At 60.4% G+C, this 27,848-nt stretch overlaps 1 protein-coding gene and 1 long non-coding RNA gene across 2 annotated transcripts in view; both read left to right on the top strand.

Annotated features, from left to right (window-relative positions):
- LOC116555773 overlaps positions 1 to 2,257 on the top strand; it is a 5,310-nt gene extending 3,053 nt beyond the window's left edge. The window contains exon 3 of the long non-coding RNA XR_004270669.1: positions 17 to 2,257. This is a non-coding gene — a long non-coding RNA (uncharacterized LOC116555773). The remainder of the gene's footprint in view (positions 1 to 16) is intronic.
- The window catches only part of CBFA2T3 (CBFA2/RUNX1 partner transcriptional co-repressor 3), a 94,127-nt gene that overhangs the window by 3,612 nt on the left and 62,667 nt on the right, over positions 1 to 27,848 (top strand). The gene's annotated exons all lie outside the window — the stretch shown is intronic.

The raw sequence follows: 27,848 nt of genomic DNA, 5'->3' as shown, positions 1-27,848 counted from the left end.
GTTCTGGGTCTGGAAGGTTCTGGATTTCGAATGTTCTGGGTCTGGAATGTCCTGGCTTTCGAATGTTCTGGGTCTGGAAGGTTCTGGGTCTGGAATGTTCCGGGTCTGGAATGTTCCGGGTCTGGAATGTTCTGGGTCTGGAATGTTCTGGGTCTGGAGTGCCCCTCCTGGTGTTTCTGTCACCTGGGGCTGCAGTAAGGACAGGCCATGAGCTGGGTTGGGGCTCAGAGCCACAGAGGCTTCTCCTCTCACAGCACCACAGGCCGGAAGTGCAAAACTGAGGCGTCCAAGAGCCGCCTCCCCCAGATCCCAGTGGCCCCAGGTGTTCCTGGGCTCTGGCCCCCATGCCACAGCCTCTGCTTCTGTCTTCCCAAGGCCTTCTCCTCCCTCCCAAATCTTCCTCTGCCTCCTTCTCCTCAGGCCCAGCCCACCCCAGGCCAGACCTTGGGCCACCCCTCTGCACTCCAGGTGGCGGAACTCAGGGTGGGGCTGGAGAGGCTGCAGGCAGCCGGGTTATGGGAGGCACCCGCCATGGGGGTGTGGTGGGAGGGAACAGCGGACATGAGCAGCTCAGTGGCCTCAGCCTCAATCCTCCTCCAACCACCGGCCAGTGTTTGCTGGGCTATGGAGCCGGCGATCATGCACTGCTCAGCCCGGGTGTCCGAGGGCTCCGGACAGAGGCAGGGAGGTCAGTGTGTGCGTGACAGGACATCTGACATCTGAGACCGTCAGACCTGCATCTGTGAGCACCGTGCCGTCACAGCCATCCTGCCATGGGCCCCAGCACGCTCAGACCTCACCTTCCACCTCCTGTTTTCCCTTTTGTTGACTGCGTGGTGTTGGGGGGCTCCATGTTGGGGAGCCAGCCCCGAGTGCTGCTGTTACTGCCATTCACAGAAGAAGATACTGAGGTTCAGGCACACAGCAGGCTCTGCTGAGCCTATGGGGCAGAGGCTGATGAACTGGAGATGTGAGGATCTAGCTGCTGTGAAGTCAGATGGACTGTGGAGTCCAGGCCCAGGCTCGGAGGGCAGCTTGCCCGGGAGCCGCTGCTGGGTTCATCATGGCGGGAAACCAGCAGCACCGCAAGGGGATGGGGTGGCCAGCGTGTGGACAGCTCCATGAGGGACGGTTTACGGAGGTCTGGCAGAAGCGGGATAGTGCAGAGCTCTGGGGCCGGAGGGTGAGGAGGGTGGAGAAGCCAGGAGAGGAGGGCAGAGGGGGCATCCGCAGAGGCACAAAGTTCTCAGGAAAGTGGACAGCAGGACAACACCCGACCTCCCCCCGCCATCTCCCCACTGGACGCTCCACTGGGGCAGAGCAGGGGCAGGGGCGCCACACCCCCCGGCGTGTCCTCACTGCCAGGTGCAGCCAGCTTTCCCGGCCCAGTAAGTGCCCCTTGTCCCTCCCAGTCCGCATGGCGCTGCCTCCCTGGGGCCTCAGTGGTTGCTGGAATGCTCTGCTCCTTCCCCAGATCAGCCTATCCCGCACACACAAAGAGAGCAACCAGCCACGTCCTCCTGTCCAGTAGGAAGGCCTCAATTCAGCACCTAGGAGGCCAGGGGTGGTGCCTAGGGTCAGGGTGCTATCCGGGCCACCTTCCTGGAGGAAGTGGTCCCATGGGGGCGGCTCAAGGAGGCCACTCTTCAGGCAAAGACGACTTTCACTTCTCACCACACTCGGACTGAGAAGCACCTGCCTGGGCGCTGGGCAGGGGCTTTCCAGCACTTTCACTTCCCTGAATGCAGCTGACCAGGGAGGCGCAGGCAGGAACAGCGGCCCCAGGGAGAGGCCACTGGTCACAGCTGAGCCAGGACTCCCTGGCGAGTGCTCCTCCTAGGAGATGTCGGCCAGGGACAGATGGGGAGAAGGGAAAAGAGGGGCCTATCTGAGCACCGCCCACCCACCCTTTGAAGGAACTCTGGCCAGGAGGTGTGTACTGGGTCACTCATTTTGACAGTCACAAAGCCAGAGGCCGGCTTGCAGCAGCAGTCAGTGACCACCAGCAGCCCTAAACCACCACGTCCACCCCAGGACGGCTGCTCAGAGGCCTGTCAGACAGTTGCCCAGGACACAGGTCGCAGCAGGGACCCCACCGAGGGGCTTCCTTTCCCGGCTCTGCCCACCCAGGGCGTGGGCAGCTCTCAGGTGGGCAGAGAGTGGCTGTGTCACCATGTCATTTGAAAAATTGAGGCCAGGCACAGTGGCTCACACCTGTAATCCCAGCATTTTGGGAGACCGAGACAGGTGGATCACTAGAGGCTGGGAGTTCGAGACCAGCCAGGCCAATATGGCAGAATCGTGTCTCTACTAAAAACACAGAAATCATCTGTATGTGGGGTTGGAGGCCTATAGTCGCAGCTACTTGGGAGGCTGAGGTCATAAAATCGCTTCAACGTAGAAGGCAGAGGTTGCAGTGAACAGAGATTGTGCCAATGCACTCCACCCGAGCCTAGGCGACACAGGGAGACCCTGTCTTTAAAAAAACAAAAAAGGAAATTGAGTTGATGAAAACATGTCGGCCGCATCACACCTGTGCGCACCCACGGCCCAGCCCTCCCGGCCCGACCCCACCATGTCCGCCCCTGACGCTCCCAGCCCCGGCTGCCGGCGGCTCTGCAGGCCTCCGGAACCTGTGCCTGTGCTGTGCCGTCGACGAGAAGCCCCCTCCCCACTGGCCTCCTTCCAGGGGCTCCTCTTGGCCTCTCCCCAACGAGGCCTCACCCCCACAGGCCTCCTTCACTCGGCGTTCCTCTCCTTCAATCTCTCACCCCATGAGACAAACCAGCCCCCCCTTACGTGTTGCTGAGACCAGGCCCCCAGTACCAGCTTCACAAGGCAGGGGTTCGGGCCCCCTCTCACAGCAGACGGCGCTGGCCGGGGCGGGCACTGAGCCCTGGAAGCCCTGAGTCCATCGCTGCTCCAGGCAAGGCCTAGGGGTTCCTGCTCCCTCCGCTGTGACTTGGCTGTGCGTCCCACTGTGGTGAGGCAGGGACGGGCGAACCCGAGCTGCTCTGATTCCAGAGCCGCCTTCACGGCACTGTCCCAGCAGGAGATGGGGCGACGGGCCTGCAGCCACACAGCACGTGGGCCAGGCCTAGAGCTGGGCCCTCCACTGGGTCTGCAGTCCTGACGGCCCGGCTGACCTCAGGCCAGGCTCTAGCACCCGGGGGTCAGGCTTGGGGGTGGGCCAGGAGGTGCAGTAGTTGGGGGTTCAGGCGTCCAAGCTTCGAGACAGCAGGATCTGGCCTGGCCTGGTCAGGGGCACCTCACTCAGCGCTGGCCCTGGGCCCGTCGTCTGTGGCCCTGGGAGGCTCTGCCCCCCTCTTGTCTCTGCCCCTACAGTGGCAGGTGACCTAGGCAGCACAGTGGGGAGCATGCAGGGGTCAGAGCCCTGTCCTTGGGGACCATTGTCTTGGAAACTGCAAGAGACACCAGGGCTCTGCCTCTTTCCTCTGAGCGGAGGAATAGCCCCATCCTCTCCTGCCCCTATTCCGGGACCCCTGCCACACGGCTGAGCTGTGCTTCAGGAGGGACAAGGCCTGGCGTCCGGCTTGCCTGCCTGAGTTGGCATCAGAGAAGGCCGCAATGCAGCCCCGCCTCAGGTGCGGACACTGCTCAGGGCTGCTCCAGGCAGGAGCTGTCCCTGATGACAGATGGGGTGCGGTGTCCCCTTGGACAGCACGGGCCTCTGTCTCAGACACGACGTTGGGGGTGCATCGGGACAGACCGGGTCCCCTTCCCGAGCCGGCGTCACACACACAGCACGGGGCCCACTCTGCCCAATCCGCGAGAGCTGGGCCAAGATTCTTCCAGACAGGGTCGGGGGGATGACTCAGCAAGGGTGGACGTCGGGTCAGCACAGCGAGTGAGGACCCCCAGGTCAGGGCGGCTCCAGAGCTTTCCCAGAAACTCAGGCCTCGCGGCCCCGGAGGGAAGGGGCAGAGGGACAGGTGACCCCGTTCCCGGCTTCCACCGGCAACACTTCAGGGACGTTGCTGACCTCAGATGAGGACACAAATCAGAAAAGTCAGGAAACCACCGAGGTCACGCAGCGGTACCTCCTTCCTTGGCTGTGCGTCTCTGCCAAGGACCCTCCCGGAGGAAAGGGACCCTCCCGGAGGAAAGGCAGCCAAGGTCGCATCTCAGAAGAGGTGCCCTACCGCACACCCCGCTCCCAGGCAAGAGCCACGCCCTCAGAACCTACCTGGCAACCTCTGTTCACACAAGGTAGCCCCACGCAGCTGCTGCCTGAAATCCCCATCCCTGGCCCCTGGATCAAGCACATCCTGACGCCCAGCTGATCACACAGCAAGGCCACCGGCTTGGGGCCACTGCCACCGCCTCCTGGGGTGAAATCCTCCCACGGCCCACGACAGCTGCCGAGCTGCCGTTTCACTGGCACCTTTTGGGGAGTGGGCCAGCCCCTTCCCCAGGCCTGCCCGCCACAGACATGAATTTCCATCAGCTTTTCCAGGTACCCCCTTCTGTGGAGCCAAGGCTTCTGAGGTGAGGGCCCCAATTGTAGCTTTCACTCTGGGAGGAGTGGGGCCAAAAGGCGACCTTCCCAGGAAGTGGCAGGGGTCCCCAGCAGCCCAGCCCCTGGGGCTCACTCGGGAAGGCGGGTCCAGGTCAGGGGCTCTGCCCAGTCACAGCCCTCAGGCCAGGCTTGCCCTAACTGGGCTGGGTCCACAGTGCCCTCCAGCAGGGCCCACGCGGGGCCCCAGCACCTGCCCCTGGCACCCCAGTAGACAGGCCTGGCCTGCGGCCCTGGACCCCCAAGACAGCCCTGAGGCGCTGCTGGGTCTCTGCAACTTCCGGCCGGCCCGTCCTCCTCCTGCTGGCCTCCCGGGTCTGTGAAGGGCAGTGGCCGGACCCGGCCGTGGCAGGCATCGAAACCGCTGTCCACGGGCCACGCTGTCTCCTGTTTGTCAAATGGCGGTGAGCCCCTCCTCGATGCCAGGGTGGGATTTGGTGAGGAAAGGTCCTCTCCCTGCCGCTCCCTCCCAAGGGGCCCCGCTCTTGTGACCCCTGCAGCCCCAGGCCTCCTCCCCCTGCCACGGCCGGGAGCCCAGCAGCAAGGAGCTGAGAACATGCCCCACCTGCCGGCTCCCACAGCTTCCTCCTGCACCTCCAAGTCCAGGGGCATTTTGACTGTCTGGAGAGCCCTGATTTCACAGACCTGAGGGGGACAGAGCGGGCGAGACTCGGCACACACTGTCCCCCAGCAGTGCCCGCTGCACCCCTCTCTGCACGTGGCGGTGACCCCAGCTGATCTGGCCAGGCTGCGGCCAAATCCCCGAGCAGGGGAGCCAACCTGACCCAGCCGACTTTGCAGGAGGGGGCAGGTGGGGGGGGCATTCCTCAGAACGGGGTCCCCGGGCCAGACATGGGGACTTGGGCTGCTGAGGGCTTGCTCAGGGCTGCACTCCCAGATGTGAACGGACTCAGCCTCCCGGCCCCCAGCACTGCAGACCCTGGAGCTCAGATGGGGCGCTCAGAAGGGTTGTGCTCCGAGGCGGTCACACAGCACTCACATCCAGGGCCGCCCCCTGTCACTGCAAGTGCCCAGTCAGCCCCGCCCGCTGGCCGCACACCCTCCCGTGCCAAGCGTAGGGCGCAGGAGTGAAAGAGGCGTCCCCTCTGAAGGGGCTCAGGGCAAACTGGACCCCAAAGCCTCTCAATGGGGCCCACAATGGTGGGTGTTGCCCTGACCTCCCCAGACAGACAGACAGGTGGCGGGACGGACAGCATTTCAGCCTGCTTCTCCTCCAACACAGCAGCATTTCCAGGCCAAGGGTGGGGACCACATGTTCTAAAAGGTCACCAGCAGGTGACAGAAGATGCCAGTCAGATCTGCCCTTGGCCGCTTTCGGCCCCCAGGGGCTTCTCCCACCCCTGAGACGCAGCTGAGTCTGGGCCTGCCCTGTCTCTGCTGCCGGGAGCTGTGAGGCCTGTTCCTCAGCCCCTCAGCTGGGGCGTCCTCCTCTGCCATGCAAGGGGCCATCCCCACCTGGAGGGCTCCGGGCGGAGGGTGAAGTGACACAGCAGGCGGTCGCTTCCTGGTGAAACCGAAACTGCCAGGTGCTTCCCGCCTTCCCCACCGAGCCCCGCCCCGGGGCAGACAGCTGGGATGGGCAGTCCTGTGGCCAGGGCCCCTCCCTGCTCCCCCGGCCCTGGGCAGGCCCCTGGGGTCCACCCTGACGTGGCTTCTCAGTAGGGCGGGCTTCCTCCAGGTGGGGCCCAGGTATGGTGGGCGGTGGGGGGTCTCCTTGAAGCCCTGTGGTCACATGGCCCCAACTCAGCCCGATGACTGGCAGAACACACAGAGTTTCAGTCATGTCGGTCAAGGTGCAGAAGCAAGGATGCGGAAGGCCCTGATGCCTTCATAACCTTTAAACTGAATGCCTGTGAAACGGTCACATTCTGAAGGTCACAGAGCGACCGCTCCTCATTCCCCCCCACTTCTTACTGCAAGGGAGGATAGTGGGTGCCTCCACACGGCTGTCATGCCAACCCCACTGGACGGGCTGCTACAGGGCAGAGGGCATCCTGAGTGCCCGGAGCCCTGGACAGGAAGGGACAGTGCGAGGCTGAGCCGCAGCGAGCCCCTGAGCACTGCGCACCTGACCCTCGCCCCGTGCTCTGTGGCTGATCTTGAAACTCCCCAGAGAAGCCAGGTCACATGAGCCACGCAGGGCAGCGTGCCCGTCCCCGAACCAGCCTGCTCCTTCCTTCCCTCTTCTTCATAGAAGGAATTCCTATAGGTTCAGGGTCCCCAGCCCCGGAGGCCACCCCACCTGAGGGCAGCAAGATGGGATCAGGGGGTTGTGGGGACCTAGCTCAGATGCTTAGCCACCCACACCCTGCCTCCGTCTCCTCGTCTGTAAATGGGCACTAGCAGTCTTCGTCTCCAGTACATCCGTGAAAATGAACAAGTGGAGGCGTGCTTGGAACCACACCCGGGCGTGGAAGCCCGTCCCACGGCGCCCTGCCCCGTCCCTGCCACTGCCAGGCACGTGTGTCTCCCACAGTCAGAGAAGGCGTGGCACCCGCATTTTCATTTGCAAGTTTCTTTCTGGACAACTGCAAGGCCAACTGCAGTGATCATGGCTCCGGCTCGCACCGGGCCGTGTGGCGCCTCGGGTTGGGGCGGGCCAGTTTCCCTGGCTACAAACAGTGCTTCAATCAAGAATCCTTTCCCTCATCCCCTGGTGCCGGCGTGGTTTCTTCAGAGCAAGCACAGGACGCTGGCCACAAGGGACAAGACTGTGACACCAGCTCCCCATCCTGGCTTCCCGCAGTCCACAGCGGGGGTGCACGTCATCGCGGCTTCCTAGGCAAAAGGGGGACCTGGTGTCTGTGGGGCAAGAATGCACGTGCTGCGCCTGACTTCCGTCTGCATGGCTCTGCCAGCCAGGCTGGGCCAGGGCATGGGGGTCACTGGAGACACCCCTCCCAGCTGGTGTCCAGATAGGCCTCTGCCCAGCGCAGGTGATGGTGATGGCGGGCAGTAGTTCTGGAGGTGAAGAGTGTCTGTTGTTCCTGGAGGAATTCCGTGTTCGTGAAAACCCGGGCTGGCCTCCGAGGGGGGCTGGGATGCCGGGCACTGGGCGGGCCTGGCACTGGGTGCCTTTACTGCTTCTACTGCTGAGTGCATGGGAGGCCCGAGGTTGATGGGGCCTGGTCTTCATCCAGATGTAGGTTTGGTGGTCACCCCAGGAGCGATGTGGGTGCCGCACGGGGGAGGGGGGAGGAAGACCAGCCGTGCTGCCCAGGTGGGAGAGGACCCAGGAGGTCTGTGGACTCGCCACCCCCCAATCTGCTCTCCTCTGTGGGCCCCACAGGGGCTGCCCCCAACCCCGGCACAGGCCTCACTCCTGCCAAGGACCAGGGGAGACTGGGTGGCCTTGCTAGGTGCTCTGGCGTGTGTTCCTGCAGACGACCTAATGTGGGCAAGGTGCATCTTGGGGAGCCGCGCTGTGACCCGGGCGGGGGACCAGCGCCGTGACCCGGGCGGGGCAGCCGCGCCGTGACCCGGGCGGAGGACCAGCGCCGTGACCCGGGCGGGGGGACCGGCGCCCTGACTCGGGTGGGGGACCGGCACCCTGACTCGGGTGGGAGAGGGTCATCCTGAGACTGTGCAGGCCAGCAAGCAGAGTGGCCCTCAGAGCAGAGCGACCCAGAGCAGAGTCACCCAGAGCTACCGGGAAACCCGGCTCCATCCTGAGGGGCCTCACCTTAAAGGCAGAGGAGGAGGCGAGGGCTGCTTTGCCTAGTCCAGGAGTGGCCAAGGGGATCCCTCTGTCCACCTATGCTCCGTGGGGCCTCTCTGTTCGGGCTCCTGAACGGGCTCCCATCTCCTCCCCGACACTGGCCCACAGAGGAGGGGCCGGGCACCAGCCCCAATTCTCAAAGCCAGCTTTGACCTTCTAACACTTTCCTTTGCAAGCTCCCTAAAACTTCTTTTTTCTTGCTTTTTTTTGACAAGCCAAGTTCCCTTTAAAGTGAAATCACTTACGCAGCAGCCTCACCCAGCATGGCCACACACACACCTTGTGCTGCTCTGTCGTTGGCAGATAATGGTGGCTCAGCAGCCACTAGTGTGGTTTTCCAACATGACGGGCGTCTGTGGACAAGACGCTGATAAAATAAAGAAGGCGACAGCTGCACCTCGAAACCTCAGCACGGGTCATGGAAGGACAGGTGCCCAGAGTGCGTAAGGTGTGTGTGAGCCATGGCGCACACCTGTTCTGCAAACCCTCTGCCTGCAGGGACCCAGCCCCTGGGTAGGAAGCGAGAGAAGGCTGAAGAAGCAGGATTCAGGGCCGCTGGCTGCACTGCACACCAAGGACCCGTCTGACCCTGGGTCAGGCTGGGCACAGGACCCTTGGCAGCGGTGCCCCATGGGACAGTTGGCAATCTCTGAACGTTTTTGTTTAAACAGTCACAAAAACTGTATTTTCCAGCAGAGCTTACATGTGACCAGTGCTTGCCATATAATTTCACAGAAATCTGCAGATTTAGCTCATTTGATGTGTGGGAATACTGCCGTAAAGATATGGCTGAACTCGTCCTAACTGAAAAACAATTGCCCAAACTGACGTTTCTAAGATATTAAGTTAAATGTCCCGTGCTGAGTGTCAGTTACTGCGCAGCGGAGATGCCCGGTGCCGAGCGTCAGTTACTGCGCAGCGGAGACGCCCGGTGCCGAGCGTCAGTTACTGCGCAGCGGAGATGCCCGGTGCCGAGCGTCAGTTACTGCGCAGCGGAGATGCCCGGTGCTGAGTGTCAGTTACTGTGCAGTGGAGATCCCCAGTGTTTCCCTTTCAGACAATTGCACCATCATGTTTATTTCTGGAATGTTCTCTCCTGTGCATGGGTTTTATTGGTGGTATGACCCAGGCTGCCTCCTGCCTCTGCCCGTGCTTGTAACACCACAGACTCTGTCAATCCTGGGTGCTGCCCTGGTGCCCAGCCTCACAGGCCCTGAACACCCAAGCACCTCCCACCCTATGCCTGCATACATGAGTTCTCTCTGCCTTCTGTGCACATGTGCTCTCTCCGCCTGCCTCCAGCCTGGGGTCTGCATGCGTGTTCTCTCTGTCCAGCTTCCGTCCTTGGTGTGCACACGTGTTCCCTTCTCACAGCTTCCGTCCTGGGTGTGCACATGTGTTCTCTCTGCCCGGCTTCCGTCCTTGGTGTGCACACGTGTTCCCTCTACCCAGCTTCTGTCCTGGGTGTGCACACATGTTCCCTCTGCCCGGCTTCCGTCCTGGGTATGCACACGTGTTCAATCTTCCCGGCTTCCGTCCTGGGTATGTACACCTGTTCTCTCTGCCCGGCTTCCGTCCTGGGTGTGCACGCGTGTTCCCTCTACCCGGCTTCCGTCCTGGGTGTGCACGCGTGTTCCCTCTGCCCGGCTTCCGTCCTGGGTGTGCACGCGTGTTCCCTCTGCCCGGCTTCCGTCCTGGGTGTGCACGCGTGTTCCCTCTGCCCGGCATCCGTCCTGGGTGTGCACGCGTGTTCCCTCTGCCCGGCTTCCGTCCTGCGTGTGCACGCGTGTTCCCTCTGCCCGGCTTCCGTCCTGGGTGTGCACGCGTGTTCCCTCTGCCCGGCTTCAGTCCTGGGTATGCACACGTGTTCTCTCCATCTGCCTCCAGCCCCATGTCTGCACGCGTGTTCTCACTGCAGGAAAGACGTCTCTTCTGCACAGTCTTTGCTGGGGGGAGTCTACCGTCATCGCCAGGATGTCTTCAATTGTCCCCAGCAAGTGGCCCCTCTGCTACCCCGTCAGGGTCGTGCCCTGTCCCCCACGCCAGTCCACGGTCTCAGCAGCTGCTTGTGTGACTGTCCGTGCACATGCATCAGACCAGGACACAGCAGGCCCAGGCCAGGCCTGAGCACCTGGCACAGAGCACATGCAGCATGCCTGCCAGTGAAGACGTGGGCGCGTGATTCAGCCCGTCAATCAACAGGGGCATTGCGCCTCTAGCTGCTGGGACCGCGGCATCATGAGGACAGGGCTTTCTCTCTGAGTTCTGGCCCTGGGTTGGCACGACACAGTCTGGGCACGCAGCCCTCGGCTGTTGGGTGAATGAGCAGCTGGCAGGCCTGGGGGGGTCAGGGCACAGAGAGGAACTGGCACTCTGGGGACTCAGGCCGACTACATGGAGGCCAAGGAAAAAGGGAGGCCAAGGCAGTGTGGGGTCCCACTCTGACCGTCCCCTGAGGGAGCCAGGTCTGCTGCGGGAGAGCTGCCCACAGGGAGCCCACAGAGCCGCTGAGCCCACACAGACCTGGGCCACGCCGAGGCCCCCAGCCCCCGGCCCTGGGGAAGCGAGTTTGTCTCCCCCAGAGGTAGTGCTGGGCGGCAATTGTGCTTCTCCACCCGCCCCCACCCAGGCCTCAGTCTCCCCACCTGAGAAATGGGAGGGACACCTCTCCATTGGCAGGCTTCTGCTCCAGATGACACGCGTGTGATGCCGGGGACATGGGGCCGTCACGGGTTCTGCACCAGGACCCGGCGTTTCACTGGAACACCCCTGCCCCGGGACCGCCTTCTTCCCCATCACCCCACCTGGCACTGCTCTACACCCCCACCCAGGACCCTCTTCCCTGTCACCCCGCCTGGCGTTCCTGTAACCCCCCACCCCAAATAAAACTTCTCCTTTCCTTGCTGGAGGAGTTCCCCATTTGAGGTGACCACACCAACCTCAACTTCTCCCCGGGAGCTTTGGGCTCTTGAGTTATTTTAGGCCTCTTCCCCACAGCCTGCGCCCAGAGCCTTTCCTCTCGGGATGGGTTTGTGCTGTCTCAGGCCCCAACAGCCTGGCCAGGCTCTGTACGGCCTCATGGGCGCGCATGGCCTTGACACCCCCCCGCCGTCCCACTGGTACCCTGGCTCACTGACGAAGTTCATGCCTCTCCGTGAGCGAGGGAATGTGAGTGGCTCACAGGTGCTTTGGTTTGGGCCGACTGATTTTTAAACAGCCTTGTTGGGATGTAATCCACACATCTGACCACTCACCCATCTCAACTACACAAGTCGGTGGCATTTAGTACAGTCACAGAGGTGTGTAACCATCACTGCTAACAAATTTTGGAACATTTTCCTGGCCCCCAAAAGAAACCGCATGCGCACGGGCAGTCAGGCCCCTTCCTGCCCTCAGCCCTGCCCCCCACTGATCCGTGTCCTGCCTCTGTGGATTTGCCTTTTCCGAGTGGCGTGTAAGTGGGTCCTGTGCCTCGTGGCGTTCTTCATCCAGCCCTTCCACTTGCCCATGTTTTCTGGGTCCGTCCCAGCTGGAGGGTGTGGTGGACCGGCCTTCCTTCTTATGCCTGAGTGATATTCCACTGTGTGCACTGTGTCGGCTTTTGAGTTTGTGTGCCTTCCCTCTTATCTCTGAGTGTTATCCTGGGGAAGCAGGGTGGTCCCTGGGCTCAGTCAAAGAGCAGAGAGCCCTGAGACTCCTAGGGAGGAGCAGGAGACACGCTGCATCCCAGGGACCCTGCAGGTGGGTGAAGGTCTCCTGCCCAAGTGGGATTCTGCAGTGATGCAAAGCTTTGGGCAGGGCCAGGAGCCTTTGGCGGGGCCAGGAGCCTTGGCTGGGGTCAGGAGCCCTGGGCAGAGTCAGGAGCTGTGGCCAGGGGCTGTCGGGACACGGAGCTGTCAGAGTAGATGGGTTGCTGGCCTTTCGTGGTGGACAGGGTGCCCGCTGTGGCCAGGAGACCTTTCATAGTGGCTGGGGTACCATCGTGATCACCACTGTGGTCAGGGCTGTCTTGGTCAGTGGTGGGATCTGGGGTTTTCAGAGGAGGAACGGGAGCTCCTGGAGCAGGTCTCTGACTGGCAGCTGTAGAGGGGCCACGTCCACACCCAGGCAGGGCCACAGTGCGTACACACACAAGTGCAGAAGGCCCAGGACTCTGGATGAAAGAGCCTTTGGCAAGGTGACCGTGTCCTGACATGGTGTCAGCTGTCAGAGAGGCCACCTGCCCTCAACTGCCCAGGGCAGGAGCAGAGCCCACACACTCTGTGGATGTCTCTGTCCCTGTCCTCCCCACCCCCACACAGGTGACAAGGCCCATGGCAGCTCCAGAGTCATCTTAAGGGGAGCCGTCCCCCTTAAGGGAAACCCAGGACACATGTGATTAAGATCCATGGGATGCAGTCACAGCAAAATAAACCCAAATGTTTATTTTCCCAGGAGTGAATGGTGACATCCGTAGACAGACGCAAGGGTCTCAGGGCACTGAATGCAGCACAGAGCGCTTTGCCATCCAAGTCATGCACAGCCTGGGGGCAGACACCTCGCCGGCTGTCCCAAGCCGGGACCCCCGCCCCCTGCATTCCGATCCTGCCCGATCCCTTATCGTCGCTGTTCAACCCCAGGTCCTCCACACTCGGGGTCCCGAGAGGGGGCGGGAGCTCTGTGGGCTGTTGTGAGTGCTCCACACGGCGCCTGCAGGTCAGGGCAGCTCACCATCTGGGTGGACGCCAGGAGCCTGGCCGGCCTTCCACACACTCAGTTTTTCGTTCGCTCTCTCACCAACCCTCACCGCTGGCTGCATGCCTGTCACCCGCAGGGCCTGTGAGAAAGGCATGCAAAGGCCGAAATAAGCGTCGCTCAGCCTCTCCACCGGGAGAGGGTCTGGCTGTGTGTGGCAACTCCAGCTTCGAGAGAGAAGGGATGGCCTGGCCCAGGCACTGCCCGCCTCCTTCCTCCTCCTCTGTCACTGCGGGGGCCAGTGGGACTGGGGGCATATCTGAGGGGCACATGGAGATCACGTTGTATTTTTTTGTGGGTGAGGATAATCGCTCATTAGATCATCCGCTCGTTCAGCAGCAAACCCGATGACACTGTCTCCACACAGGCCCTGTGTGGGGGGTCCTGGGCATCCTGTCCCCAGGGTGCCGTGGGGGCAGGAGCCTCAGGCTGTGGCACCAGGGGCTCTGCAAAGTTCTTGTTCTAGGAGAAGCAGCGATCTGTGAGCAGCTGTGATAAGGCACCTGGGGGCGCGGGCAGCGTCTCCCAGGCTCAGGAAGGGCAGATCAGGGTACTCCCAGCAGGAAGAGCCACTCAGCCACCACCTGAGGCTGAGAGGAGTCTGCGGGCAGAATGCTTCCGGCAGGGGAACGGTGTGTGCCTTGGGGCTGGAGCTCAGGAGCTGGGACTTTATCTCAGGCAGGGAGCAGCAGGGCCAGGTTTGTCTTGCTGAGAGCCATCTTGGTGCCCACGGGAGAAGGGCTGGAGGTGGCAGCTCCCTCACCCCGAGGCCTGGCAGAGCCTCCCTGGGTGTCCTGCCTCCAGTGACGATAGGGGCTTTGTCAGTGCTGGGGATGCAGGCGGTCTGGAAATCGTCCACCCTGGGGCCTGGCCAGGTCTCTGGCTGGTAAATGAGCAGCAGGCCTGTTCCTACCGCACGGCTCTCACCATGCAGGTGCGCAGAACAGCTTCACAGGCTCCTGGGGCTGCTGAGGCCGGGGAGACCCAAACCCCCCTCTGCACAGGGGCCCTGGGCCAAGGGTCCGTGCCGGAATGCTGCAGCCACAAGTGACAGACACCCAGCTGGAAGGGGTCAGACAGGCCTGGGGCGGTGCTGGCTCAAGCTGCAAACGACGGGAGGGCCGGGCATTGGCTCCAGGCCCCACAGACCGAGCCCTCCATGCGCCCTCAGCGCTCGGCCACCCCCTCCTGCCGGCAGCTGTCCAGCCTGCACTGTGCCTGCCTCCCAAGCAGAGCACAGAAAAAGTTCTTCCTCCCCTGTTCCATTTCAGAAAATCCCAGGGAGGGATTGTGACTGGCTGTGTGTGGTCACCACCTTCCTCCTGGACAATCTCTGGGGCCGTGGCTGCCCACACACCCGGGTCCTTTGAGCCCTGTGCCCACCCTGTGACAGCAGGTCTGTGGCCCCAGCTGGGGCTGAGAACCACAGGCCCAAAGCAAGGGAGTGGCCGCAAATGGGGCGGACGCCCTGAATTTGTACTGCAGGTGCAATTTTAAAACGGATTATTTTTTATTTAAAAAAGCAAAAATAGGCCAGGTGCCGTGGCTCCTGCTGGTAATCCCAGCACTTTAGGAGGCTGAGGTGTGTGGATCACAAAGTCAGGAGTTCAAGACCAGTGTGGCCAAGATAATGAAACTCCATCTCTATTAAAAACACAAAAAACTAGCTGGCGTGGTGGCAGGCCCCTGTAATCCCAGCTCCTCTGGAGGCTGAGGCAGGAGAATTGCTTGAATCTGGGAGGCTGAGGTTGCAGTGAGCCGAGATTGCGCCACTGCACTCCAGCCTGAGTGACAGAGTGACACTCTGCCTCAAAAGAAAAATAGTAACAAAAGTAAAAAGCAAAAATGAAACATCCAAACATACAGGCAACAGAAAAGAAGGCGGAAATAAAAAGACGAGAATAATGATACGTCTTGGAGAACTGTGTGATGAGGAAGTGAAAACACGCAGTCACTCAACAAACACTTGAGTGTCTGCGCTGGTGCCAGTCCAGGGGAGGGGCAAACAGACCCACACAGCCCCTGCCCTGGAGAACAGGGAAATGCAGACAAGTGAGGCACAGACAGAGCTAGACACAGAGCGGAGAGCGACAGGGAGAGAAGCGGAGGGGGTTAGGCCTGAGGAGGAGAAGCAGGGAAGCCGTGTGCCTCTGAGAGGGGTAGGCCATCATCTCTCTTTTGTTGTGTGTGGTGGAGTCTCGCTCTGTCACCAGGCTGGAGGGCAGCAGCACGATCTCAGCTCACTGCAACCCCCGCCTCCCGGGTTCGAGTGATTCTCCTGCCTCAGCCTCTCAAGTAGCTGGGCAACAGGCACTTGCCACCACACCTGGCTCATTTTCGTATTTTAGTAGATACAGGGTTTCACCATGTTGGCCAGGATGGTCTTGAACTCCCGACCTGAAGTAGTCCACCCGCCTCGGCCTCCCAGAGTGCTGGGATTACAGGCGTGAGCCACCGTGCCCGGCCTCCAAGCCCATCTGTTATCAGGGTCCCCTGTCCCTTTCAGGACGGGGAAGTTGCCCATGCCTACATGGCCAAACTCTCCAGTTTTGTAACATTTTTTCAGAGTTTCTCGGCTGCCTTAATTTTAAACTAGTCTTATATAAATGTTCTGTTTTTTTCTCCTAATGTTTTCACTGTTTTAATTTTTCACATTTAATTCTTTAACCCAAGAGGAGTTTATTTTTCCAAATGAAGTAAAGCGTATATAATTTATGTTTCCCGCGTGGGGCAGTTTTCCTGACACCATGCCCTGAGGAATTTGTGCCTCTCAGGGATTCTAAAACTACCTCTATCCCACCCACATTCCCTTTTACACACATACCTGCTGCTTGCCCCACGGGACACTTCTGATCTCTGACTGCTTGTGCCTGGCCTGGCTCTCACGTGAAGTTCAGCAAAGACGAGAGTGAACTCTGAAGTTGTCTTTGAGCCACATTGCAAATGTGTGGACCAGCAGCCCTCAGCCCCATTTCACAGAGAAAACTGAGGTAGGCGAGCTTCAGGAACTTACCTTCCATTAGACGTGGAGAGTGAAGGAAGAAAGGAATGAATGAGAGAACGAAGCCCCTTCCCCGTCAGGAAACCTCATTCTGCAAAGACGGCAACGCTCCCCACCCCCAGCCTTTTTTCCTTTGTTTTTTTGTTTGTTTGTTTGTTTGTTTGTTTTGAGACGGAGTTTCACTCATGTTACCCAGGCTGGAGTGCAATGGCGCGATCTCGGCTCACCGCAACCTCCGCCTCCTGGGTTCAGGCAATTCTCCTGCCTCAGCCTCCTGAGTAGCTGGGATTACAGGCATGCGCCACCATGCCCAGCTGATTTTTTGTATTTTTAGTAGAGACGGGGTTTCACCATGTTGACCAGGATGGTCTCGATCCCTTGGCCTCGTGATCCACCCGCCTCGGCCTCCCAAAGTGCTGGGATTACAGGCGTGAGCCACCGCGCCCGGCCTCGTTTGTTTGTTTTGAGACAGAATCTTGCTTCGTCACCCAGGTTGGAGTGCACTGGTGCGATCTCGGCTCCCTGCGACCTCCGCCTCCCAGGTTCAAGCGATACCCGTGCCTCAGCCTCCTGCGTAGCTGGGATGACAAGCGCCTGCTACCATGCCTGGCTAATGTTTGTATTTTTAGTAGAAATGGGGTTTTACCATGTTGGCCAGGCTGGTCTCCAACTCCTGACCTCATGTGATCTGCCCACCTAGTAAGAGCTGGGATTACAGGCGTGAGCCACGGTGCCTGGCAGCAATGCTCCTTTGTAGAGAAATCAGAAAATATGAGAAGCAGGAAGAGTGGACATACCACCTCTCACAGCCAGCCAGGCTGCTGTCAGCCTTGGGTAGCTGAGGGCACCCCTTCAGAGCGAGGGCCAGCCACACACTGGGCACATGCCACACACTGACCTGCAACCAAGTCTTCCTTTTCATTTCACTGTAGATCCTGGACAGACCCCTAGGCCAGTGCATCGTTAAGTAGAGGTGTGGGATTCCAGATGGAGGTGCTATGATTTATTTCACAATAGCTTTTGGGTGGATGTTTGTATTATTCTATTATTATATTTGGGTGGACTTCTAACTTTCATTGTTAAAACAGTGCTGGGAACTGGCAGATAAGTCTTAAGAGTACGAATTTCTGGGTCCACTTTAACGCTCTTCCTAACTTTTGCCAAAATGCCCTGTGAAAAAACATCCCCTCTGCCCAGGGAGGGATGGAGACCTGGATGACAGGGACCCTGCCCAGGGGCAAGGAGGCGAGGGTGCTGCCACCAGGTGGAACGCGGAGCCGGAGGCCAGGCAGACGAGGGCCCCCTGTGGAGTCTCCAAGAGGTGTTTCGGACCAGGCGCCTGGCCATCCCCTGCCGCAGGTGGAGCCGCCTTTGCACATCCGGGAAGGTGCCCACCCCCATGCCACTGGTGCCCCTGCCCTGCCAGGACCCTGGTGCAGTGCGCTCCCTACACAACCTCACACCACTGTCCTGAGGCCAAGCCCCAGGTCCCTCAGCCTCGGCCTTCCATGGTGCCGCCTGGAGCTTGAGGTGGGGCTCGGGTGGTGCTCTTCGTCTGCAGGCAGAGCCCCCCTTGGGTCTAGGCTGGGCAGTCTTAGCCAGGGGAAAAACTGAAGAGGCACTCCTGAGGCAGGGAAGCTCCCTGGCTTGAACCCGGACTGCCTCTGCTTAGGGTTCTTCCCTGCCTCCCGGGAGAGCTTCTGTGACCTCAGGGGCAACTTAGAGCTGAGCAATCTGCTGCCCACACCCGATGGCCAAGGCTCATGGCCAAGGCAGGACCTGCTTGGGCCTGTGTGGGTCCTTTTCCCAGCTACCCTGGCACGGCCACCCTCTCCCCCTTCCCCAAGAAAGGCCAAGCTCTCCCCGCATGTGACCGGCCTGGTGCCTCGCCCCCAGCTCCCCGCTCGCCGGGGACGCATCTCTGCTGCAACCCTGCTGATCTCTGCTCTTTGCCTGAAACGGAATTGAGGGGGGGGCAGAACCGATTTGTCAGCTGAGAGCTATTAAAAATGACTTTTATGACCGATCGCCATGTGGCTTGCAGCATCGGACTCTCAGAAGGAGGTCACGGTGAGGTTGTCAGGACACAGCTTCGGTTCTAATCGCGTTATTTATGGGACTGAAGATTCTCTGGCTTTCACACTAAACACCCACTACGGGAATGGAATTAATGTCAAATCCAGTGTTTTTCTGGCAGTATTATTTATGCATGAATACACAAGCTACTGCCCAAAAATGCCCCTCCCTGCTTTTAGGAGATGCCTCCTAACAAAAATTCCCTTTGTATCTTTATTTTTAGTTTTGAGACAGGGTCTCCCTCCATCACCCAGGCTGGAGTGCAGTGGTGGGATCACAGCTCCCGGCAGCCTCAGCCTCTTGGGCTCAAGCAGTCCTCCAGCCTCAGCCTCCTGAGTAGCTGGGACCACATGTGCACACCACCACACCTGGCTAACTTTTTAATTATTTGTAGGCATGGGGGTCTTGCTATATTGCCCAGGCTGATCTCAAACTCCTGGGCTCAAGCGATCCTACTTCCTTGGCTCCCAAAGCACTGGGGTTACAGGTTTGAAGCACCAAGCCCAGCCTACTTTGTATCCTTATTAGCTCTCAAAATGTATAATAAATTCACATTGTTTGTATCAGTTGCATACTACTGATAATTATGATAATCCAGCCCAGGAAATAAGTTTTAGCAAAGGAAAACGTTTAGCTCTTGACATTCCAATTAGTACATTGTTTGTTACGATAGGGGACTCGAAGGAGGCACTAGGGAGAGGGGCTGAGGGGAGACTCGGGCGCTGGAGAAGAGTCTGTCTGGGTCTGTCTTTTAAATGGCTCATAAAATGTTACTGATTTCCTCGTTTTTCTGCTGAATTTTTTAAGCTAATGGATTTTACTTTGTTAGAGTGGTTCTGGGTTTACGGGACAATTGGGCAGAAAGCACGGAGTTCCCGTCACTCTCAGGTCCCTGCACTGCACCGGGCGCTGGTGTGATACATGTGTTACATTCTGCTGTCCAGACCAGCACATAATGACATGTGTCGACCATTACAGTGTCATACAGAATACTGTCACTGCCCTGAAAACCCTCTGTGCAGTCTGGGAAAACTAGCAAAGCCCTGTCTCTGAAAAAAAAATAAATAATATTATCTGGGGCTGAGATGGATCGCTTGAGCCTGGGAGGTCAAAGGATGCGGTGAGCTGAGATCGCACTACTGCATTCCAGCCTAGGAGACAGGGTGACTCCCTGTCTAAAAAAAGGAAAAAAGAAAGAAAGAAAGAAAAACCTGCAGGCGCAGTGGCTCACGCCTGTCATCCCAGCACTGTGGGAGGCCAAGACAGGCAGATCACAAGGTCAGGAGTTCGAGACCAGCCTGGCCAACATGGTGAAACCCTGTCTCTACTAAAATAGAAAAATTAGCCGGGCGTGGTGGTGGGCACCTGTAATCCCAGCTACTTGGGAGGCTGAGGCAGGAGCATCACTTGAACCCGAAAGGCAGAGGTTGCAGTGAGCCAAGATTAAGCCATTGCACTCCAGCCTGGGCAACAAGAGCAAGACTCCGTCTCATACAAAACAAAACAAACAAACAAAACCTCTGTGCTGTCCCTACTCACCTCTCCCTGTTCCATAAACCACCGATCTTTTTACTATTTCCATCATTTCACGTTTTCCTGGATGCCGGAGCGTTGGAATCAGACAGCATGTGGCCTTTTCAGATTGGCTTCTTGGCAGTATTCACTTTTCTTTTTCTTTTTGAGACAAAGTCTTGCTCTGTCACCCAGGCTGGAGTGCAGTGGTATGATCTCGGCTCACTGCCATTACAACCTCTGCCTCCCAGGTTCAAGTGATTCTCCTGCCTCAGTCTCCCAAGTAGCTGGGATTACAGGCACGTGCCGCCACCCCTGGCTAATTTTTGTATTTGTAGTGGAGACACGGTTTCACCATGTTTGCCAGGCTGGTCTCAAACTCCTGACCACAGGTGATCTGCCCTCCAGTTACAGGTGTGAGCCACCCCGCCTGGTCATCAATATTCACTTTCCATAGCTTGATGGACCAGCACTTTTTTGTCATGAATAATATTCTATTGTCTGCATATGCCACAGTGTTTTATGTATTTACCTATTGAAGGCTGTCTCAGTGGCTTCTCAGTTTTGGCAAACACCAGTGAAATTTCTATAAACATTTATGTGCAAGTTTTTGTGTGGACATAAGTTTTTAACTCATTTGGGTCAATACCGAGAAACGTGAATGTCGGGTTGTGTGGTAAGAGTGTGCGGTTTCATAAGAAAAAGTCAGACTGTCTTCCAAAGGGCTGCACCATTTTGCATTCCATCAGCAATGAATGACAGCGTCTGTTACAGCTCCACATCCCCGCCGGCGTGCGGGGTTGTCGGAGTGCTGAGTTTTAGTTATTCTAACAGGCGTGGCATGGCGTGGCGTGGCGTGGCCTTGCGGTCCCTGACGGCAAGGACTGCTGAGCATCTTTTCATGTGCTTATTTGCCAGGTCTTCTATACCTCTTCTCTGATAAGGTGTCTATTCGGCTCTTATGCTCATTTTTAATTGGGCCGTTTGTTTTCCTATTCTTTGGATTTAAGGGTTCTTTGTATATTTTAAATAACAGTCCTTTATCAGATATGTGTTTCCCGGATATTTTCTCCCAAATTTTTCCAAAGGCTTGTCTTTTCATTGTCTTCACAGCGTCTTTTGCAGAGCCGAAGTATTAAATTTTAATGAAATCCAACTTATCAAATTTTTATTTCATCATCATCCTTTTGATGTTGCATTTAAAAGCTCACTGTTTTATGCAGGGAGCTGAATGAAAATGCCGTTGTTTAAGAAGAGTTTATCCAGTTTTTTTGGTTTTTTTTTTGAGACGGAGTCTTGCTCTATTGCCCAGGTGGGAGTGCTGCGGCACAATCTCAGCTCACTGCAACCTCTGCCACCCAGGTTCAAACAATTCTCCTGCCTCAGCCTCCCGAGTGGCTGGGACTACAGGCGTCCGTACTGTGCCCAGCCCGGAACAGTGGCAAATAGCTTTGGTATCTAGAATCCATTGGCCACCCACTCATTTCGAAATATCCATACCTACAGTGTCTCAAACTTTATATTCTTGGCAGCTGTTTAAACGTTTGTTGCAGATTTTTAGCTGTAACAGAAAATGTTTGATGGAGTCTATAGTGCTGAGACTTATTTTCTGAAGGTCAGCAATGGTGATGGCCTGGCCTCCCCTTGGACCAGGCTGGCCTAGTAGGACCCCATCTCTGCCAAATACCAGCCTGCGACCTGCAATTACCCAAGCTTTCTGGGTCCCGGTGTTCTCTGGCAAATAAGACTCATGGGGAGACCTACCTCCCAGGGTCATGGAGGGCACATGAGCTGGCCTAGTGCCTGCCCCTGGCCAGGGCCACATAGACAGTGAGTCTTACATGGTTTCAAAAGGCGCATGACGGCAGGGGAGGTGACACAGGGCAGGGATGCCTGTGCCAAGTGTTTATAAACTGCGTCTTTATTAAAACCTTGAGCTGGGCACCATTGGGGGATTCAGAAGGAAATCAGACGTGGGTGCTGCCCTTTGAGGAGGGGTATGAGGATGGGCAGAAGTGCAGCTGGCAGGACGGGAGGCTGGGGTGGTTTTCCTGAGGGCGGCAGGGCAGGGCCTGAGGCACACCCAGCACAGGTCAGAGCTGGGGCTGCCCCGGTGTGCACTGTGAGCCGTAGAGCAAGGCACAGTGTCCCCCGCCTCTGACATGCCTTTCTTCTCTGCCACCTCCTGAGTTGGGAGGAGGGGGCACCGTCGGGCTAGTGCCGTGCTTGGGTTATGGGGTTGATGGCTGCAGTGGTATTTTCGGTGCCCTCAGATCTGTCACTCCTCAAATGGTTGTGAGCATCCTGTGTAAGTCAGAGACATTGCAGCTGGTGGCTTAACGCCCGAAGCCTGTGTTCCAGAGAACTGAGACCACGGATGTGCCGCTGGTGCTGGGTGAGGGCTCCTGCTCCGGGTCCAGCGGGGTTTCTCCTCCCGGGTCCTGGGGGCTCCTGCTCCGGGTCCAGCGGGGTTTCTCCTCCCAGGCCCTGCGGGAAGCCAGCGCTGCCACAGCCATTGTGTAGCCCCCTGCCCGACCGACTTCCCGGTGGTTCGCTGCTGAATTCTCCCACCCGACCTCACTACCACATTTTTTTGGCATTGTTACCGGCAGTGCGTTTTCCGTTCTTAGCGGCAGATAAAATAACGGTGCATCTGAAAATCCACGGCGCCTCGAGTCCATGAGGCCAGGGAGCCAGGATCGATAAGTTTTGAGCATAAAATCGGTAACCTCAGGCCACACACTCAACCGACGTGGACTCGCATTGCTCTGTGGGGTGGGCTCAGGACCCCGCCCCCGCCTTGCACCATGTTAAGCACAGTCTGAAAAGCGGGAAAACGTGGATGCCTGACGTTTGTGTCACAATTTTCGTGGGGTCTGGCGGGCTTTAGACAGCACTCCCCTCAGACAGAGGCCCAGGAGCTGGAGGAGCTGGCGGGCCACACCGCGGTTAGTGACCCGGCTGACCAGGCCCCTGCCCAGGGGCGCTGTCCTCCCCCTCGCAGAGCCCCCGTTCTGGGTTTCCATCCCTTCCTCTGCCAGCCCAGGAGGGCAGAGCTAAGTCTATGGGAGCACGAGGGGCGTGGGAAAAAGGCCGTCCGCCGCAGAGCCGGACTGCGCGGGTGGGGCACGTGGCTGTATCTTTATATCTGGGGATCGGGGACCTTGGGCCTTCACGTGCAAAATCCACGCGAAATGAGATGCAAAGCAAGGCCCCGCGGTGCTGGAGTTTGGGCCCTTTCTGTCTCCTCATGGAGACGCTGGGGGCCCCGCTTGAGTCTAAGAAATAAAAGCGCGTGTGAGTTGGGGCAGGAAACAGGAACAAGGCGCCAATTTCACCGAAACGCATTAAGCAAGGAAACGCACCGGACGTACCACAAAGTGCTTTAGGGAAAGGCAAAGGCGGCGGGGGGGGGGGGGCCGCCGGCAGAGAAAGTCCGGAGAGGCCGGGGCAGCGGCGGGGGCGTTTCTGCCGGTGGACAAGAAACGCGCGGGATGCAAATGAATGCAAAGCGCATGCAGATGCCCCGGCCCTGGGCGGGCTTCGATCTCACCGCCCGGGGTCTGAGCGGGGGAGCGCGCCCCCTGCCGGCCGCGTGCAGAGCGGGCCCCGGGCCGGGCGCCGGGCGCCGGGCGGGGGGCGAGCGCGGGACGGGGGCGAGGGCGGGGCGGGGAGCGCGGGGCGAGCGCGGGGCGCGGGGGGGGGGGCGCCTGGAGGAGCGGCTCCCCCCACTCAGCCTCCCGCGCGGACGCCCGAAGCCCCGGCTCTAACGCTGCGAGGTCCGCGGCCGCCGACTCCTGCGAGGTGGGTGTGCGCGGCCCCCACCCGCCCGCCCGGGCCGCGGCCTGCGCAGAGGGCGAGGGTGGGCGCCGCGTGGGCCCCCCAGAGCCGCACCCCCTCCACGGTGCCCGCGCCCCGCCACCTCCCCGCGCGCCACCCGCCTGCGTCTCCCGCGCCGCCCCCCGCAAGAGGCGGCGCTCCCCGCTTCCCGGCGCCCGCGCCCTTCACTCCGCACAGTCCTGCGCCCCCACGGCCAGTTCGCAGGCCGCGCCCCGTGGCGGAGGCGTTGGTGGGCTCGCGGCGGCGGGGGAGCCCCTCTCCAGGCCGGCGCCCCGGGGCGGAGCTGAGCGCGATGGGCGCCGGGCGGGAGGCAGGTGGCGCAGCGGCGGCGGCGGGGGGCAGGAGGCGGAGGCGGAGCGCGCGGGGCGGGGGCCGCGGGGCCCCGTGAGACTCTCGGGCAAGCGCGCGGCGCTGGAGCCCGGCGCGGGGAGCCTCAGGCGCGGCGGCTGGACCCGGCGCTGGGCCGCGGAGGCCCGAGACCGCTCGGGGCTGCGTGAGCGCTTTGTTCCCGCGCGGGCAGCCGGCGCCGAGCCCCTGGCATGGCCCAGGCGGCCGCCCCGCGCGCCCCGGCCCCGCCGCGCGCCTGAGACCCGCGCGGCGCGAGAAGACAGAGCGCGACCGCCCCCCAAGTTGCGGAGGCGGGGACGGAGCTGGAAGGAGAAGCGCCTCTCAGACCCGGTGAGCGTGTGCGCCGCCCGCCGCCCGCCGGACCCCCGAACGTAAGTGCCGCGTCCGCCCCGCGCGCCGCCGCCGTCCCGCGACCCCGCCCGCGGCTGCCGTTCCCGGATCTGCGCCGCAGCCGCGCGGAGCGCACGGGCCGTTGACAAAGTTGGTGCCCGCGGCTGGGTGGAGTCACCCCGCTCCGCGCCCACCCATTCGGGCTGAGCCCACCCCGGGGAGCAGAGCCTGACCTGCTGGCTGCGGCGAAACTTCAGCTGGGAGCCAGGCGCCGGGCGCTGCGAGTCCTGCGGGCCCCCGTCGGGCCACCCGGTTTCTCTAACAAAAGCCCCGCGGACCGCGAGACAGGGAGCTGGGAGTGGGAAGGCCGAGGGCGGCTGGGCTGGGGAGGAGGGTCTCGAGCTCCCTCCAGCCCCTCCTCCTTTCCCTCTCCTGCTCGGTCCCCGGCGCTGCCCTGCAGGCTAAGGGTGGTCTGAGTTGGGCAGCCTGGGCCCCGCCTGGCCCTCCCTTCCCGGGGTCCTGACGACCGCGGGCCTCGGCACAGCCCGGTGGCAGCGATGGCGCTCGCAGCCCTTGGGAAGCGTCCATCTGTGTTGGGCAGGCCCGGAGCCAGGCTGTGGGAACAGCAGGGAGGGAGGTGTGAGCCTCTGTGGAGGGACAGATGGCTGGAAACGCAGCCCTAGACGGCTGACTTCACTTACGTGGAGCAGAAGGCAGGCAGGCTGGTGGCGGCGGCTCGGAGCCGCTGGGCTCCGAACACTCCGCGGGACTGGCGCTCCTCCCGCCCCTGCGCCCGCCGCGTGTGTGCTGGGGCCGTGGCCAGCCGGCGCCCACCCCTCCCTCCACCCTGTGGGCTGAGGCCGGCTGACTTCGGACCCATTCCAAGGCCCAGGAAGAAAAACGTTTCCTTTGCGGCTGGAGCAAATCTCGTGCTCCTGCGGGAGGGGGCTGATCTGTGACTGTCCGGCCCGCTGCTGTGGCCCTGGCCAGGGTGCGGCTTCTTGGCGTCGGCCGGCCGGGGGTGCGTTTCCTCTCCGGGAGCAGGAGGAACAGGAGGTTCCCAGGGCAGCCACCTCGGAGGACCAGTTCGGCCGGGGATAAGGGTCGGGGGCCAGTTATTCTGTGTCTGGCGTTGCTTTTCAAGTTGCTGTGAGGTTGGGAAACTTCTTGAGGCTGGGACTCCACTGCCTCTCCCAGACCTGAAGGGGTGAGGGCTGGGCTTGCGCTTGTCCGACCCTCACCGGCCCCCTGGCATGGCTTTCCCAGCCCTCGGTTCCTGGGCGCACTCGGCGGTGGAGGGCTGTTTCTCTGTACCTCCGCGTCAGCTGCGCCCTTTGCTGGTGCTCCAGTCAAACTTCCACGGGGCCAGACGGGCAGATACTGTGGGCACCGGGCATGGGGAGGGTCCTAGTCTCTGAAGCCGACAGCATCGTGCCTGAAAAGCCATGCTATTTGGGACTGTCCTGCTGGGCAAGTGGCCACTCTTCCACAATGAAAGGGAGACAGAAAGGAAGAAGCGCCCAGAACAGGAGGAACAGATGTGGCCCCCAGTGCTACTGGAGAGCGTATTGCATCGGGACCAGCTTCCCGCAAGCTCCATCTCTCCTGGGATGTGCTGGGATCTAGTGACGAGGGAGAAGGAAGTTCACATGAGTGGTACGTGGCGCTGGGCCGTGCTGTTGCCACCGGTGAAGCCAGGGCCGGTCAGGGGGAGGGCTTCCCCCAGACACCTCCCTGCAGAACCCTCTGTGGCTGCGGCGGCCACATGCCAGTCCCCAGCTCTTCCCCTGCCACCCTCCATCCTGGTAATTCAGTTACCACCTCCAGGAAATCTCTCTGGTTTGGCTCCACGCATTTTCATTTCTGCATGACTGGAAGAAATTAATTTTTCTCCCTACGTGAGGATCTGGAGATGCTGCTGGCAGGCCGGGTCACTAATCCCCAGAATCCCAGCCCCCAGGGCTGCACTGGAGGGTGTGAGGTGGGTGAAGCATTTCCCTGCCAGCTTCTGGAACCATCTTGGGGCTCTCCGCTGGCCTCCCCTTCTGCACCATCAGCAGGTTGACTTTGGGGTTTTCTGGTTCATCCTCAGCCTCCCACGGTGCCAGGGTGGAAGGATGGTGGTTGGATTCAGTGGATCTGAATTTCCTTCCCAGGCAGGGAGGCACTAGAAACTACCTCAGCATGCCTCAGTGTGTGTGTGCCACACCGGTGTTCAGACCCTGAGCGAGGGAGCTGGACACGGCCGGTGTCAGTGGCGCCACAGGTGAGGTGCTTTCGTCTCCATGGGGCTGCTGTCCCGGCTGGCACTGGCTGCACTGCCTGCCTGTGGCCTGTCTCTCCTGCTCACAGGGTGGTGGAGCCTTCCTGAGTGGTTCCTAAGCCTACGACAGCGCTGGGGCTTACCCATGTCCCTGTAACACCCACGAGGGACGTGGGGCGTTCCCCATCTTGGATGCCTGGAGAGCTGCCGCCACTCCGCAGGTCATGCGAGAGCCAGTCTGACGGCGGCCTGCAGCGAGTGTCCCTAGGCCCCTGCCCAGCCCCATCGGGCCCCTGCCCAGCCCATCGGGCCCCTGCCCAGCCCCATCGGGCCCCTGCCCAGCCCCGAGCAGGCGTTCCTTGGCCTGTGCGATCGGTCCCTGGCCCCAACCTGCCAGGCCACATTCTTAGAGCTCCTGAGCACCCCCAAGGGGCTGGGGGACCTGGTGGCTGAGGGCTCAGTCATGACTCCCAGTCAACACTGTAAGTGAGAAAGCCCTCACCTGGACACAGGCCCCGGGGCCCATCTGGGGTCAGGGCCCTTGTGGGAGAACTTGACTTCTGCCCTACCAGGGTCATGGAGGCCCAAGGCCAGCTTCGTCCCAGCTGCTCTAGTCCTGCACCTTTGGCCAGCCCCACCTGTGCTTCCCGCCCTGCTGTGTAGGGGGTGGGGTGGTTGCCGAAGCCCCTCCGGAGCCACTGGAGCATCTCCCGGCTATCGTCACAGACATACTGTCCGCTGTTCGTAGAAATCCACGTCCAGGCAACCAGTGTCGCCTCCTGGGCTGGCCCCAGGCCCCTGGGGACGGGAGGGACCCAAAATCTACAATTTGTCAATGCAAGAGACTGGCTTTGCCACCACTTCACTTACAGGACAAAAAGTGTCTGTCCACCAGTGCTCATTTGTGGAGCACGTGTTGATCAAACACCTACTCCGTGCCAGGCGGGGGCAGGGGTCCCATGCTGTGAGACGCACCCAGGCATGAGCTTGATCCTTACGGCAGCCAGCCATGCAGGTGGGTGCCACTGCCGCCCCACTTTCCCGTTGGGGAAGCTCAGGCCACAGAGCTTCCCAGCTTGCCGCGCAAGAGCTGCCGAGGGTGGGCGCCGCAGGGCTCTGACTCTGTCACATCCAGGTGGGCAGGCCCCTGGAGCTTCCCGCTGAGTTCCGCAGGAGGGCCAACGTGGGGGCGGCTGGGAGTGGGCCGGGCCCCTGCAGAGTCCCAAGCACACTGTGGGCTGGGAGCTGCTGCCTTGCAGGTACAGGACAGGGGTGGGGGGAAGCAGAACTGCTGGGTCCTGGTGGGGGCGGGGGCTGGAGGCCGCCAGAGGGCAGCAGGAGGGAGGCTCACAACAGGGTCACCATCCCTGGTGTCAGGGTCTGGGCCAGGCTGGGTGGACTCCACGCCGTTTGCCCGGGGCTCAACCTTGCGGCTCAGTCTACCTGGGAATGCCTGCGTTGGTGAACC

This window comes from Sapajus apella, unplaced genomic scaffold (assembly GCF_009761245.1).
Source record: "Sapajus apella isolate SASKATOON/1434 unplaced genomic scaffold, GSC_monkey_1.0 scaffold15, whole genome shotgun sequence".
NCBI lineage: Eukaryota > Metazoa > Chordata > Mammalia > Primates > Cebidae > Sapajus > Sapajus apella.
The sequence above is the reverse complement of the archived record's forward strand: the minus strand, read 5'-3'. Positions and strand labels throughout refer to the sequence as shown.